Raw genomic sequence first — 17,416 nt, 5'->3', positions numbered from 1 at the left:
GAATGAGAATGTATCAAGTTCTGCTTCTCTCCTAGTGATCTATGTTGCAAGAGATGTCATTCTCGCCAAAAATGCAGTCATCGGAGCCAAAATGTTGCAAACACACACACAAGTCAATGTACAGGGAAGGCCGAGACTGTTGCTACATTTGTTATTTGAAATGTATCATTTTTATCGGAATTTTACAATATAATTATGAAAAGCGAGAAGCAATAGAAATGGTTACCAAAAGAAAGAAGCTGTATTAAGTTCTGCCCTCTCATAGTTAACTATGAGGTTAGTGATGTTTCATTTGCCCCAAAAATGTAGTCAGTTCGATCATAAATGTCGCTGTGAAACATCTGAGTCGACCTTCTGAGTAGGATGAGCCCATTACTACAGTTTGTATATCAAATAGGTCATTTTTACGTCAACTTGAAAAATCTAATTTTTAAAAGTATAAAACAGGAGTATGCATTTAGCAAAGAAACAAAATGTATCAAGTTGCGCACCGCTTATTACTTACCAAAAGAAAGAAGATATATTACATTTCGCTCCTCTCATACTTAACTGTGGTGCAGGAAAAGCAGTCAATGTGAGAATAACACATACCACGTTAACCTGTTGAAAAATAAACTGTACTGTGCTATTCAGTGCTAATATACATACGCAACAGCTATGACTTAGGCATTATCAGCCACTTTAGTACAATTATGTACATGCATCTTTAGATGAGAAACTAGATAAATCGTTGGTTGACACTGAAAAGAGTAATTTAAAGTGACTAGTTGAGTGACCTTCAAAAGTAGTTGAAATTAGCTATTTGGAAGTACAGTCTGATGGTTGGAGTGGTGGGGAAAAATCCTTCTTTTGGTATATTAAATCATCATAATTTGATTATAAATTGTTACCAATCACTAACTGACCAATAAGCACAGTGATAAGAGTGACGGCTCATAAATAATAGTAATTCACTTACAGAGGACAATGGACACTCCAGGACATGGGAGATGAGGGCAAATGCCTGAGGATTTGATAATTGACCTGTGGCTGCCTCAGGACACATTGACCAAGGAGGGCAATGACCCGTTTGGAAGGTCTAGTACAGCACCCTTACTCATACCCTTAAGCATCTAACATTTCCTTAAGTGCAATTGGAGGTTGACAGCCTAACCACGACGAACACCCGTCGACTGTAAGATATCCTTCTCCGTACTTCACAGATGGCACTACACGTATTCAATCTAATGCTCTCGAGGCATTCGTCAAATCCACAGCCTTCCAATGGACTGTCACACTGTAGCATTCTACATCACTGCAAATCACTCGTTTCCCTTCATTGACCGTTCCGTGGTGTTACTCTTTACATTATCTCAAGGGTCGCTCCAAATTGACTACAGAAATAGCGTGGCTTACAAGGAGCTCCACGACAGTTATATCCTAGTATTTTTAACTCTCTATACACAGTCAGTATGCAAGCTCGTGGTCGCGCGGTAGCGTTCTCGCTTCCCGCGCCGGGGTTCCAGGGGTCGATTCCCGGCGGGGTCAGGGATTTTCTCTGCCTCGTGATGGCTGGGTGTTGTGTGTTGTCCTTAGGTTAGTTAGGTTTAAGTAGTTCTAAGTTCTAGGGGACTGATGACCATAGATGTTAAGTCTCATAGTGCTCAGAGCCATTTGAACCATTTTTTTGCAAGCTGGAGTGCTCGAACTCGAAATCGGCGAAAGGAATCATTACAAGTTATTCTCTACAACTATCGTATGCAGTGCTCGATCGTCCCTGTCCATCAGTATGTGAGGTCTTTTTGGTCTCGGTTTAGCCGTGATTTTTCCTTTGCTTTTCCAGTTTACAATCATGCCACCAATAATTGAGTTGCGGTGCTTGAGAAGGGTTCAAATGGCCCTGATGAATTAGTGATTAGTTGACAATGGAAGTCACATAATTCTCCTGAGTGACCAGTTCTGTAATTACTGCTTTTATACTGACAACACAAACTCTTTGCCTCTCTTATAACAGCGGTTCCACTGCTCATAACATCTCGTGGTAAAGTTGGTACTATAATGGGGTTTCTGTAATCTTCAGATAAGATATATATATACAGGTATATCTCTATATTTCACTATAGCCTACCTGAATGCAATGCAGATAGTGTACAAGTGATTTCAGTTTCTGGTGTACCTGTCTCAATATCTCATTAGTGTATCAACATTGTTCATCAGAAGCGATGTTTGTGAGAATTGTACAATAGGTAAGGTTGGAATATGTCCCTTGCCACTAATATTGTTTAATAGTCACAAATATCTATGCAGTGATGTTTGGTGGCGGCTTTTTCAACTTTTGGAAAGCATTTTCAGCAGCATAAGGACAGTGATGACGTTCGTTAAAAGACTTGTTCTATACTGGTTTAATCATGTTCGTGTTTCACTGCACTACTGTTCCCATAAACATGATATGTAATTCGAAATTTGTGTAGAACGTTGCTGCAGTGTAGTTCATAAGTACAAAGGACGTTCAAAACGTTTTGCACATTCGTCTCTAAATTTTTTATTTTTTGCAGGAAGAGAATGAAATTTTTTGTGAACATACTTGGAACATTTAGCTATCTACACATTGAGCCTCCTCAATATAACCTCCATCAGCTGTGACACATCTGGCTCAACGTTCTTTCCTTGATGTAAATGCACTTTGGTAAAATTCTGAGGATTGACTTTTACACCATTGCTTGACGCAGGAAATACAGTCTTTCTCACTATCAAATGTTTTACCGGACAGGTGGGCCTTCAGTTGACCAAAGAGGTAAAAATCAGACAGAGCCAAATCTGAAATGTAGGGAGAATGAGGAACAATTTTCCAACCCATTTTCCTGATTTTCTCCTGCGTCATAAAGGCTGCATGGGGTTTGGCATTGTCATGGTGTAGTCTGATGAGCTGACCCTGAAGCTGTGGTCTGTGGGTCTCGATGGCACGTCGCAGCTTGTCCAATGACAAACAGAAATGGTCCCAGTTAATTGTGGCCAGGTTCCAAAAAGTCAATGAAAATGACACCACACTGATCCCAGAAGAACGAGGCCTCACTTTCGGCCTACTGTTCATGAAAGTCTTGGTTTCTCCTTCTGAGGGGAACCCTGATGACGCCACTCCATGGATTGGGTTTTGCTCTCAGGTTCGGACAAAATCAATCAGTGTTTTGACAGCGTCGTTACCCAGGATGAAACATGTATCATGAGACCCTTGCACACATTCTTCCTCGTCGATTTCATTTCTCTTGTCAATAATCTAGGCACCCAACGCGCACAGATTTTTCTGCACCATAGTGACTGTATCAGAGATACGACACTACCCATTAACAAACAAGTCATTTCAGTAAGCTGTCGTGTCGTCACACATCTGTCAGTTTGGATGATTTGATCAATGGTCTCCTTATTCACATCACTCACTGCCATCGATGGTCTACCGCTTTGAGGATTGTCCAGCAGAGAGAAATCACCTTCTTTAAACCTCTGCAACCACCGCTGGATACTGTGTCCTCTCCATAAACAGGGAGCAACTTCCTGTGAATCGTTGTAGCAAAGTCATTGCCAGTCTTGAAGAGAAACTCCATCATCGACCGTTGTCGCAACCTATCATCTACTTCATGGTCCATTATGGCTCAAGTGTATATAAAAGAAAATATTTTTATATACCAACGTATAGCTAAATTTTGCAAGTATGTTAACAAAAAATTTAATTCTACTTCTGCAAAAAATAAAAAAAATTAAAGACGAATGTGCAAAACCTTTTGAACGTCTTTTGTACATAAGGCTACTGAAAGAACACTGACGGAAGGAAACGTAACGCCAAAAAATAATTTATGCAGGATCACAGGTTAGTGAATTGCGAGATAAGCCACTGAAAAGCTGAAATGTTGGCACATTAATAATGGTGTAAAGGCCAGAGTGTTGCATACAAGCAAGCAAATGTGCATGCATTGTGTTGTAGAAGTGCAGCATGTCAGTTTATGGGATGGAGTTCCACGCCTGTTGCACTTGGTCGGTCAATACAGGGAAAGTTAACGCTGATTGTGGTGACTCTGGAGTTATCGTCTGATGATGTCCCTTATGTGCTCGATTAGAGATACACTCCCGGAAATGAAAAAAGAACACATTGACACCGGTGTGTCAGACCCACCATACTTGCTCCAGACACTGCGAGAGGGCTGTACAAGCAATGATCACACCCACGGCACAGCGGACACACCAGGAACCGCGGTGTTGGCCGTCGAATGGCGCTAGCTGCGCAGCATTTGTGCACCGCCGCCGTCAGTGTCAGCCAGTTTGCCGTGGCATACGGAGCTCCATCGCAGTCTTTAACACTGGTAGCATGCCGCGACAGCGTGGACGTGAACCGTATGTGCAGTTGACGGACTTTGAGCGAGGGCGTATAGTGGGCATGAGGGAGGCCAGGTGGACGTACCACCGAATTGCTCAACACGTGGGGCGTGAGGTCTCCACAGTACATCGGTGTTGTCGCCAGTGGTCGGCAGAAGGTGCACGTGCCCGTCGACCTGGGACCGGACTGCAGCGACGCACGGATGCACGCCAAGACCGTAGGATCCTACGCAGTGCCGTAGGGGACCGCACCGCCACTTCCCAGCAAACTAGGGACACTGTTGCTCCTGGGGTATCGGCGAGGACCATTCGCAACCGTCTCCATGAAGCTGGGCTACGGTCCCGCACACCGTTAGGCCGTCTTCCGCTCACGCCCCAACATCGTGCAGCCCGCCTCCAGTGGTGTCGCGACAGGCGTGAATGGAGGGACGAATGGAGACGTGTCGTCTTCAGCGATGAAAGTCGCTTCTGCATTGGTGCCAATGATGGTCGTATGCGTGTTTGGCGCCGTGCAGGGGAGCGCCACAATCAGGACTGCATACGACCGAGGCACACAGGGCCAACACCTGGCATCATGGTGTGGGGAGCGATCTCCTACACTGGCCATACATCTCTGGTGATCGTCGAGGGGACACTGAATAGTGCACGGTACATCCAAACCGTCATCGAACCCATCGTTCTACCATTCCTAGACCGGCAAGGGAACTTGCTGTTCCAACAGGACAATGCACGTCCGCATGTACCCTGTGCCACCCAACGTGCTCTAGAAGGTGTAAGTCAATTACCCTGGCCAGCAAGATCTCCGGATCTGTCCCCCATTGAGCATGTTTGGGACTGGATGAAGCGTCGTCTCACGCAGTCTGCACGTCCAGCACGAACGCTGGTCCAACTGAGGCGCCAGGTGGAAATGGCATGGCAAGCCGTTCCACAGGACTACATCTAGCATCTCTACGATCGTCTCCATGGGATAATAGCAGCCTGCATTGCTGCGAAAGGTGGATATACACTGTACTAGTGCCGACATTGTGCATACTCTGTTGCCTGTGTCTATGTGCCTGTGGGTCTGTCAGTGTGATCATGTGATGTATCTGACCCCAAGAATGTGTCAATAAAGTTTCCCCTTCCTGGGACAATGAATTCATGGTGTTCTTATTTCAATTTCCAGGAGTGTAGATCTGGTTATAGTGTGGGTCAAGGCAACATGTCAATACTTTGTAGATCATTTTGAGTTACAACATCGGTATGTGAACGAGCGCTAGCTAGTTGGAAAATAGCTCCTGGCATGCTGGTCACAGCCAGCCGGAGTGGCCAAGCGGTTGTAGGCGCTACAGTCTGGAACTGCGCGACCCCTACAGTCACAGGTTCGAATCCTGCCTCGGACATGGGTATGTGTGATGTCCTTAGGTTAGTTAGGTTTAAGTAGCTCTAGGTTCTAGGGGACTGATGACCTTAGAAGTTACGTCAGATAGTGCTCAGAACCAATGCTGTTCACAAATAGCCTGGTGATTCGATTAGTTGTAATGCCGACACACAGATTTGAGGTGAGGGTGCATAGGATAACCACGAGAGTGTTTCTGCTGTCATATGAAATCGCACCCCATGCCGTAACTCCAGGTGTAGGTCCAGTGTGTCTAGCATGCAGGCATGTTGGTTGCAGGCCCTCTCAACTGGTCTCCTTCTAACACACGGTCATCACTGGCACCGAGTCAGAACCAGCTTTAACCAGAAAACACCATGGACTTCCACCCTGCCCTCTAGTGAGCTCTCGCTGGACATCACCAAAGTCGCAAATGGCGCTGGTTTGGGGTCAGTGGAATGCACGCTAAGGACATCTGTTTCAGAGGTGCCCTTGAAGTAACCAATCTCTAAAAGTTCGTTGTGTCACTGTAGTGCCAACTTCTGGTCAAATTGCTGCTGCATATGTTCTGCAGGAATCAGCATGGGTTTCGAAAAAGACGATAGTGTGAAACTCATCTTGCGCTATTCGTCCACGACACTCAGAGGGCCATAGACACGAGTTCACAGGTAGATGCCGTGTTTCTTCACTTCCGCAAGGCGTTTGATACAGGTACCGACAGTCGTTTAAGGAACAAAGTAAGAGCATGTGGACTATCAGACCAATTGTGTGATTGGATTGAAGAGTTCCTAGGTAACAGAACGCAGCATGTCATTCTCAATAGAGAGAAGTCTTCCGAAGTAAGAGTGGTTTCAGGTGTGCCGCAGGCGAGTGTCGTAGGACCGTTGCTATTCACAATATACATAAATGACCTTGTGGATGACATCGGAAGTTCACTGAGGCTTTTTGCGGTTGATGCTGTGGTGTATTGAGAGGTTGTAACAATGGAAAATTGTACTGAAATGCAGGAGGATCTGCAGCGAATTGACGCATGGTGCAGGGAATGGCAATTGAATCTCAATGTAGAAATGTGTAATGTGCTGCAAATACATAGAAAGGTAGATCCCTTATCGTTTAGCTACAAAATAGCAGGTCAGCAACTGGAGGCAGTTAATTCCATAAATTATCTGGGAGTAGGCATTAGGAGTGATTTAAAATGGAATGATCATATAAAGTTGATCGTCGGTAAAGCAGACCAGACTGACATTCATTGGAAGAATCCTAAGGAAATGCAATCCGAAAACAAAGGATGTTGATGCAGTACGCTTGTTCGCCCACTGCTTGAATGCTGCTCAGCAGTGTGGGATCCGTACCAGATAGGGTTGATGGAAGAGATAGAGAAAATCCAATGGGGAGCAGCGCGCTTCGTTGCAGGATGATTTAGTAATCGCGAAAGCGTCACGGAGATGATAGATAAACTCCAGTGGAAGACTCTGCAGGAGAGACACTCAGTAGCTCGGTACGGGCTTTTGTTAAAGTTTCGAGAACATACCTTCACCGAAGAGTCAAGCAGTATATTGCTCCCTCCCACGAATATCTCGCGAAGAGACCATGAGGATAAAATCAGAGAGATTAGAGCCCACACAGAAGCATACCGATAATCCTTTCCACGAACAATACGAGACTGGAATAGAAGGGAGAACCAACAGAGGTACTCGAGGTACCCTCCGCCACACAGTCGGGTGGATTGCGGAGTATGGATGTAGATGTAGAAGTAGAGGTAGACGATGCGCCAGACACGATGGTCCTCCCTCCTGGCAGTACGACGCAGTCCTGCGCAGCCCGGACTCCTTGTGACCGTATGTCTCGTGACCGCAGTTGCCAACAGTCGTGCACGGTGCCTACAGCTCTGCCAACTCTTTCTGTAATATCTCAGAAGGAACATCCATCTTCCTGTAGCCCTATTAAACGACCTCATTCAAACTCAGTGGGGTGAAGATATTGTCGTGTTTGTCACCTTCAAGGGATTCTCGACTAACTACTATCGCCGCTCTTGTGTGAATGACGCGAAATTGGAACATACATCATTTTTCAAATGTAGGAACACGCTTACCAACTTTCGTTTACGTTGTGCAACTCCTTCCAGAAACAGACAAAAACTTGATAGTGACGCTCCCCCCCACCGCCACCCACCGCCCTCCTTCCCATCGATCGTTTGAGATAAGACTTAAAAATGTAAAAAAAAATAATAATTTTTCAAAAGTATGTTTATCTTGTGGCGCAAATCAGCGGTATATAAAACATGTACGTTCGAGGATATGTAAGACATGTTATTTGGTCGTTAAGTGTTCTATAGCGCGTCACTCCATTTCGCTCTGTGGAATTCAAATGTGCATATTTTGTAATGGAAGTCATCAAACCTACATTCAGGACAGTGGAAATTAAAATGTCCTGCGGTGCTTCCTCTCCTGCCGATCAGTCGGTTTGACGTCCTAACCCTCTTAAAAAAAAAAAAAAACTCACAGTTAATACTGGGTACGATTATTTGTAACGAAAGGATAAGAAATCCTCAGAAAATCTGCACTTCTTATTTAACATTCTCTTTTGTGTGAGATAAAATTAAATATAGGAAACATCAAACAAGTAAAGACAAGTGACAAACAAGACAGAATACATTCCTTCAATCCTTAGGTTCCAGCATTTTTCTCTCTCTAGTCTTGCAACAGCTTTACAGGGCGTTTTTCCTTTCTGTGAAAGAATCCATTACCTCATCAAAGTTCGTCAAACGTTTTCCTAGATGAAAAATCAAAATGTCGTTGTCTAACGCCGAAAAAGTACCGAAGACTAGTGTAGTTCTCGATTTGGATACGTGTACTTTGGCACTAAAACTTTCTAACATTGTACCAATACACACCATATAAGCGAAACTGTTTAGGTGTAGATAGTCATTTTTGACAGAATATAATTCGCAAAGTACCTATTTCAAATGCTTATTAGGCCTACTACAAGCAAAAAGCTTTATGTTAGGAAATAGTTTACATTTAATTCATATACTCCAGTTTCTCAAGCATGAGATCGAAAAATAGTAGTAGCACGAAATTTTTATATAAATTTAAAATCGTCATATTATTCCATTTAATTTGTGTCATGTCCCCGTTTCTTCTCCTTCCTCGATCTTACAAACAATCTTGTCATCACAAATTCTGTAAATATTCCTGCTATTGTCAAAACGTATTCTCTGGTTAAATTCACTAAACCTGCCAGAATCACCAGTTCAGTTATCCCGTCTTTATCCTCCGGTTAGGCGTTATTATCTATTCGTACAACGCGTTTTCTGCGCTATTCCGAGAACAGAACTTACGCAGCTGCTAACCTCTAGTAGCACAGCGTTCTGGCAAATTCTCTGTCAAAATATCATTTCCGTAGAAACACCGAGAAGGTAATACGCAATCTTTATTTCCTGTCGTTACTGCTCATCGTTCATTTCAACTCTAGTACTCTGAATCTAGGGATTTCGCTGATTATTATAACAATGCGTATCATTGGCACACCCACTCAACCAATTTTTTATATATATATATATATATATATATATATATATAACCGCTTGGCATTCACCCATTCGGGTTTATTCGGCTCAGCTAGTGTAGCCCCGTCCCATTTTGTCTGCAAGAAAGTTTATATTTCTAGATGCGACAGGTTTCCCCTGGCAGAGACATCACCTACACTATGCACGCATTCAATAATCAACTTGCGATTCGTTCATAAATCAACTTAGTCTGTCGATTGCTCATATGATTTTGAAAAGCATCCCTGCTGGTTTTTGAACATTTTTGAAACATTCTAACGTGCGCTGGACACTAGGCGCTTTGTGAAAAATGTTCTTTAAGAATATGAAATTGGTGCCCACTGAAATTTCCACGAGGGCAGATACGCCCCCCCCCCCCCCCCCCCCCCCCCCCCGGTCTCTAGATTCTGGCATATTCGTTCTTGAAAGATTGCTGCTTCTTGCGCCGTCTCATTCTTTTCTGCGATCTTGATTTTCTTTTTTCTTGCACGGTTTTTATAGGCCCCTATTGCGTTTGCTGTAAAGACAGGAGCTCCTAAGGTTTCTAGGTTTGTGATAATCTGTACAATAAAATTATTATGAAGAAGCTCTTCTACGTACATGAGATTACATAAGAGATTTTGCTACAATTGTGATGAGCAAATTCTGAAATTAACGTTTTGCATTGTGTTGCAACAATAAGCGTATGTTGCTGGAAGCCGAACTCCGCTACGTCTGTATCGAAAGATTCAATTTGGCTTTCAACACAGATCGGGTGTATTTGAACAGCTGTTCAGAATGGCTGTATGGATCACTGGACAACCGTTAAGAAAAAACGGTTACTAAATCAGAATGAATAAACAGAGTAGGCAGTTTTGATGGAGAATTTGTGGGCCACTAATTCTCACGTTGCAATCTACGCCGCGACGTAAAAAGTTCAATTTCCGTAACGCATTATCATATATAATCTCAGAAATGAACACTAAACATAAGACATCTGCTACTTATTATATTATAAGAAGAAATTACGTAAGTGATAGAAATCTGCGTTGTATTTGAGACATGAAACAGAACAGAATAATCCGAATTTTGTATTTAAATGCCATTGGAGCCGAAGCTAACCTTACAGCATGAAGAAGGGGGAGGTGGGAAGCGCAATTAACATATTTCGACCTTGAGAAAAAAACACACACACACAATCACGTGGCCGTGTGTATGCGCGTGCGCTCGTATACACGCATGAAACTTTTACGCAACCTACTAAATAATTTGGATTGATTTCACATAGTGCCAGGATTGAGTAAACGGTTCAAGACAATACTGCACCAGCTGTACAAGGCAGCCAGTACCATCAACAGAATTAGCTTGTCGCACAGCAAATTATGAACGTAAAACTGACCGGAAACTTACTATGGCGCACCGACATGTAAGGCACAGAGCTAGTTTGTTATTTATTCCAGACCGCTGAGTGCCTTCACGATCATCCAGGATTTCCTATGGTAACTGAAATTGTTTTTCTTTTGGTAACGACTGCCGCAGAAGCGGCAGAACACGAGAAACTGCGTACAATGCGCCCGCATAAGATTTTCGTGTAAAAAATGTCTAGTACAAACCGAACAAACTTAACACCCTCAAAGAACAGAAAAATGCCAATTTTTTGCTAGTACCTGTAGCACAGCCGCTAATGATTATGCGCCAGTCTCATCCTGGGCTACAAAAGAGGAGTATCTCTTACCTTCATGCCGAGTCGATTTCTGCTGGACGGTGGAAAGAAAATAAAATCTTCTGTTGCAGAAGTCCTTTATAGAATACTGGAACCTTCGAATTCGCCTTGTATGTAACTATCGAAGGTGGAGCAAAAAAGACAAGTCTTGCAAACTGACAGCTACTCGTATACATACACCATTCAAAGAGCAGTTATTCCTTGCGGAAAAACAGAGTAATTAATACGTGGCGGGAAAACAATCAAAGAGTAAATATACGTGGCGGGAAAAACAATCTCGTAGCGAACATGACTAAAAGCTACGTATCAGTCGTACAGATTTTTGACATGAGCTCAAAGTATAATATATGAATTCGAGTAATGTACTGTTTTGTAAATAGCAACGTCGTTGCAGTAGCCCTCTGCCGACCTGTATGTTTACAGAAATAATGCCCAAATTCTTCCAGCCATTTATAAAGACCAGCTATTTATAAAGACCAAAGATTCGAAATTCGTTTTTGCTTGACTGAGTGCCGCAACTTTAAATTTTTAGCTGACAGTTCGTTACACCGTTAGCTAAACATGTACGAGAAAAAGCTGTCAAATTTTCCTTTGTTTGTTACAGACTTGCGTAATGAAGAAATAAACTTTCGCAAAACCCTTTGTTTATTCTCATGAAAACCAACCTTTACACACGATTCATGTGGTTCTGGACTATTAACGATTTATTCCTATTGAGTATGTGGTTTTTAAAAGTAGCCTCAAGACAAGAGGTGGTACCAGGAACTAGGATTTGTGCAAAGACAAAATGGAAAACTCAGTATACCACATTATTCATAACCGACATTTGTTTGCTCAGTCGTACCTCAGCAAGTTTTAATGATAACAGAGTGAACGGTCTGCTACGAGCTCACATTGATTTCTTGCCTCAGTGTATGTGCTCTATTGGGGTTAGCCGACATCAACAAGAACGAGAAACATCCCACTTGTCTACATCTGCGTCTATATGATTACTCTGCACTTCACAATTAAGTTCTTGGAAGAGGGTTCACCGAACCACCTTCGAGCTATTTCTGTACGGTTCCACACTCTAACAGCGCACAGGAAAAACGAGCACTGTGCGAGCTCTGATCATGATTATGATTTCTCGCTATGTGGGAGGGTGCCAACAAAATATTTTCGCATTCGGAGGAAAATGTTGGTGATCGAAATTTCACGAGAAGATTCTGCCGCAACGGAAAGCGCCTTTTAATGACTGTCACCCTAATTCGGGCATCATGTGCGATGCACTCTCTCCCCTATTTCGCAATAATAAAAAACGAGTGGCCCTTCGTAGAACTTTTTCGATGTCCTGCGTCAGTCCCACCTGATGCGGACCCCACACCACATAGCAGTACTCCAGAAGAGTGCGCGCAAGAAAGGTGTACTCAGTCTCTTTAGTCGATCTGTTGCATTTTCTACATTCTCTGCCAATAAATCGCAGTCTTCAGTTTGCTTTACCCACAGCATTATCTATATGATCATTCCAACTGAAGTTATTCGAACTGTAATCCCCAAGAATTTAGTTGAGTTTACAGCCTTTAGATTCGTGTGATTCATCGCGTAACCGAAATTTAGCGGATTTCTTTTAGTACTCATGTGAATAACTTCACACTTCTCTTTATTCAGGCTCAACTGCCACTTTTTGCACCATACAGATATTTTATCGAATTCATTTTGGTCATCTTTTGACTTACAAGACGGTAAATGTCAGTATTTTCTGCAAACAATCTAAGAGCGCCTAAACACTTCCTTGGGAAACACCATACATTACTTCTATTTTACTAGATGATTTTACATCAATTACTACGAACTGTGACTTGCCCAACAGGAACACACGAATCCAGTCGCACAACTGACACAATACTTCATAGGCACGCGAGTTGATTAGCAGACGCTTGTGAGGAACAGCGTCGAAAGCCTTCTGGAAATATAAAAATACGGAATCAATTTAACAACCCCTCTCGATAGCACTCATTACTTCTTGAGAACAGATAGCTAGTTGTGTTTCACAAGAACGATGTTCCCTGAATCCGTGCTATTAGTCAGTAAATCGTTTTCTTCGACATAATTAATTATGTTTGAACACAGAGAACATTCCAAAAACCTAATGCAAATGGATGTTAGTGATAGGGGTCTGTAATTCAAGGGATTACTCATGTTTCCTTTCTCGATGCGAATTGTGCGACTTTCCAGTGTTTAGGTACAGATTTTTCAATGAGCGAGCGTTTGTGTATCATTGTTAGATGCGGAACTATTGTTGAAAGGAAGCCGACTGGTATGCAATTTGAGCCGGATGTTGTTGTTGTTGTTGTTGTTGTGGTCTTCAGTCCTGAGACTGGTTTGATGCAGCTCTCCATGCTAATCTATCCTGTGCAAGCTTCTTCATCTCCCAGTGCCTACTGCAACCTACATCCTTCTGAATCTGCTTAGTGTATGCATCTCTTGGTCTCCCTCTACGATTTTTACCCTCCACACTGCCCTCCAATCCTAAATTTGTGATCCCTTGATGCCTCAGGACATGTCCTACCAACCGATCCCTTCTTCTAGTCAAGTTGTGCTACAAACTTCTCTTCTCCCCAATCCTATTCAATACCTCCTCATTAGTTACGTGATCTACCCACCTAATCTTCAACATTGAGCCGGATACCTTGTCTTTATTAAGTGATTTGCTTCACTACACCGATGATACCTACTTCTAAGAAGCTCACATTGGCAGATGTTCTGGATTTGAATTCTGGAAGATTTATTTCGCCCCAAACCGTGTTTAATAACTGTGCTTTAGAGGTACTGTCATCAGTGGCATAGCCATTGTTATTGGGCGGAAAATTATTCTACACGCTATGTGATCAAAAGTATCCTGCGCGTTGTCTGGGGCGCCTTGCCACGGTGTCGCTGGTTCGAGTCCTCCCTCGGGCATCGGTGTATGTGTTGTCCATTGCGAAAGTTAGTTTATGTTAGGTTAAGTAGTGTCTAAGCATAGGGACCGATGACCTAAGTAGTTTGGTCCGATAAGACCTTACCACGAATGTTTTTAATAGTATCCTGACACCCCCAAAAACATACTTTTTCATGTTAGGCACATTGTGCTGCCACCTACTGCCAGGTACTCCACATCAGCGACCTCAGTAGTCATTAGGCATTGTGAGAGAACAGAAAGCGGAACTCACGGACTTTGATCGCAGTCAGGTGTATCGGTGTAACTTGTGTCATACGTCTGTATGCGATATTTCCCAAATCCTAAACATCCATAGATCCACTGTTTCCGATGTGATAGAGAAGTGGAAACGTGGAGGGACAAGTATAGCACAAAAGCGTACGGTCGACCTCGTCTGTTGACTAACACAGACCGCTGACAGTAGAAGAGGGTCGTAATGTGTTATAGGCAGACATCTATCCAGGCCGTCACACAGGAATTTCAAACTGCATCAGCATCCACTGCAAGTACTATGACAGTTAGGTGGGAGGTGAGAAAACTGGCTTATGAGCAGCCGCTCGACCACGAAATGCAACACATCACGCAAGTAAATGCCAAACGTAGTCTCGCTTGGTGTAAGGAGAGTAAACATTGGACGATTGAACAGTGGAAAAACGTCGTGTGGAGTGGCGAATCGCGGTACACAATGTGGCGATCCGAAGGCAGGGTGTGGGTGTGGCGAATGCCCAGTGAACGTGATCTGCCAGTGTGTGTAGTGCAACATTAAAATTTGAACGTGGTGGTCTTATGGTGTGGTCGTGTGATTCATGGAGGGGGCTAGCACTCCTTGTTGTTTTGCGTGGCACTACCACAGCACAGGCCTATATTGATGTTTTAAGCAGCTTCTTGCTTCCCACTGTTGAAGAGCAATTTGGGAATGGCAATTGCATCTTTCAACACCATCGAGTACCTGCTCATAATGCATGCATAACACCCCTGTAATCGACTGGCCTGCACAGAGTCCTCACCTGAATCCTATAGAACACCTTTGGGATGGTTTGGAACACCGACTTCGTGCCAGGCCTCACCGGCCGACATCGATACCTCTCCTCAGTGCAGCACTCCGTGAAAAATGGGTTGCCATTCCCCAAGAAGCCTTCCAGCACCTGATTGAACGTAAGCCTGTGAGAGTGGAAGCTGTCATCAAGGCTAAGGGTGGGCCAACACCATACTGAATTGCAGCATTACCGATGGAGGGCGCCACAAACTTGTAAGTCATTTTCAGCCAGATGCCCGGATAGTTTTTATCATGTAGTGTGAGGGTCGCTTAAAAAGTTTCCGTTTGAGGAGATGCTGCAGCTCACATGCAGCATCGCGCAACTCGGATGAGAGTATACAAGCACCGACATGTTGGTAAGGGGTTAGTGAGACATTCGTGTCTTCCCGACACTCGTGTTGTAAATGCGGAAACCTGACATACACTCCTGGAAATGGAAAAAAGAACGCATTGACACCGGTGTGTCAGACAGGGGACCGCACCGCCACTTCCCAGCAAATTAGGGACACTGTTGCTCCTGGGGTATCGGCGAGGACCATTCGCAACCGTCTCCATGAAGCTGGGCTACGGTGCCGCACACCGTTAGGCCGTCTTCCGCTCACGCCCCAACATCGTGCAGCCCGCCTCCAGAGGTGTCGCGACAGGCGTGAATGGAGGGACAAATGGAGACGTGTCGTCTTCAGCAATGAGAGTCGCTTCTGCCTTGGTGCCAATGATGGTCGTATGCGTGTTTGGCGCCGTGCAGGTGAGCGCCACAATCAGGACTGCATACGACCGAGGCACACAGGGCCAACACCCGGCATCATGGTGTGGGGAGCGATCTCCTACACTGGCCGTACACCTCTGGTGATCGTCGAGGGGACACTGAATAGTGCACGGTACATCCAAACCGTCATCGAACCCATCGTTCTACCATTCCTAGACCGGCAAGGGAACTTGCTGTTCCAACAGGAGAATGCACGTCCGAATGTATCCCGTGCCACCCAACGTGCTCTAGAAGGTGTAAGTCAACTACCCTGGCCAGCAAGATCTCCGGATCTGTCCCCCATTGAGCATGTTTGGGACTGCATGAACTGTCGTCTCACGCGGTCTGCACGTCCAGCACGAACGCTGGTCCAACTGAGGCGCCAGGTGGAAATGGCATGGCAAGCCATTCCACAGGACTACATCCAGCATCTCTACGATCGTCTCCATGGGAGAATAGCAGCCTGCATTGCTGCGAAAGGTGGATATACACTGTACTAGTGCCGACATTGTGCATGCTCTGTTGCCTGTGTCTATGTGCCTGTGGTTCTGTCAGTGTGATCATGTGATGTATCTGACCCCAGGAATGTGTCAATAAAGTTTCCCCTTCCTGGGACAATGAATTCACGGTGTTCTTATTTCAATTTCCAGGAGTGTATGACGACGTTATTACCAAATACGTCCGAAAGCACCAACCTGTTGTTATTCTGTTCGTGACTGCTGAAGGACGAACACCAGTAGACATCCACCCGAGAATTGGAGAATGTCCCGTTGTGGAACCCAGCCTCATTTCAAGGAACCGGTAGCGTCCACCATGGGGGAACATTAACGGCGCAACGCTGGACACTGTGTAGGATTTAGCTTCGATGGATGTTCTACAATGGCGGGCAGAGAGAACGGTGTGCAAGCCATTTTAAGACAGAATATTATCGATCCTCACACTTTATTCGGCCAAGCCACAAACTCAATCTTGTGGGTTGCTGTGTCGCCTGAACAAGACACAGTCAGGGCATAATCACCACAGGCGCAAAGATGCGAGCCGGTGTCGGTGCCGTAGAGACTCGCCTCTTGCGGGAGTTTCCCCAGCTCAAGGTCAACGCTGAAGATGAGGATATCTGCTTCGCCTCGGCCAGTTGCCGGCCGAGTACAATCCGCCAATGACCGGACGACAACGGATGGAAGGCTAATCGAAAGACAAAAGAGCAGCTCTCGCCCACTTGGTTATAGATCATCGTCCAGTCCTGAGAGTCTGGGAACGTCGTTTAGTGAACTCTTAGCGAACAGAGTGCTGTTGCCGGCCACGGTGGCCAAGAGGTTCTAGGCGCTTCAGTCCGGAACCGCGCGACTGATGCGGTCGCAGGTTCGAATCCTTAGGTTAGTTAGGTTTAAGTAGTTGTAAGTTGTAGGGGACTGATGACCTCAGATGTTAAGTCCCATAGTGCTCAGAGCCATTTGAACCAAGACTGTTGTTGTAATTGCATTTGCTATGTACCGTGAAGTTTACCTACAATTATTTGCATTTAGCCATTGAGGGTCTTTTTTGTGTTACATTACAAGCAGCGTTGCAGACCTCATTGTTCGACAAGTCACAAAGATAAATGAACCTTTTCAACTCATTTGTGCCACTTCGTTACTAATTTGTTGGAGTGTTGTAGAACCTATCCTGTTACCTGGCCCTGGCGCATAGCTGCGTGATAGTGGCAGGCAGAAATTGTCTTAGCGGTGTGCTG

The sequence above is a fragment of the Schistocerca gregaria genome, chromosome 9 (genome assembly GCF_023897955.1).
Source record: "Schistocerca gregaria isolate iqSchGreg1 chromosome 9, iqSchGreg1.2, whole genome shotgun sequence".
NCBI classification, from domain to species: Eukaryota; Metazoa; Arthropoda; class Insecta; order Orthoptera; family Acrididae; genus Schistocerca; species Schistocerca gregaria.
Note: the sequence above shows the minus strand (reverse complement) of the source record.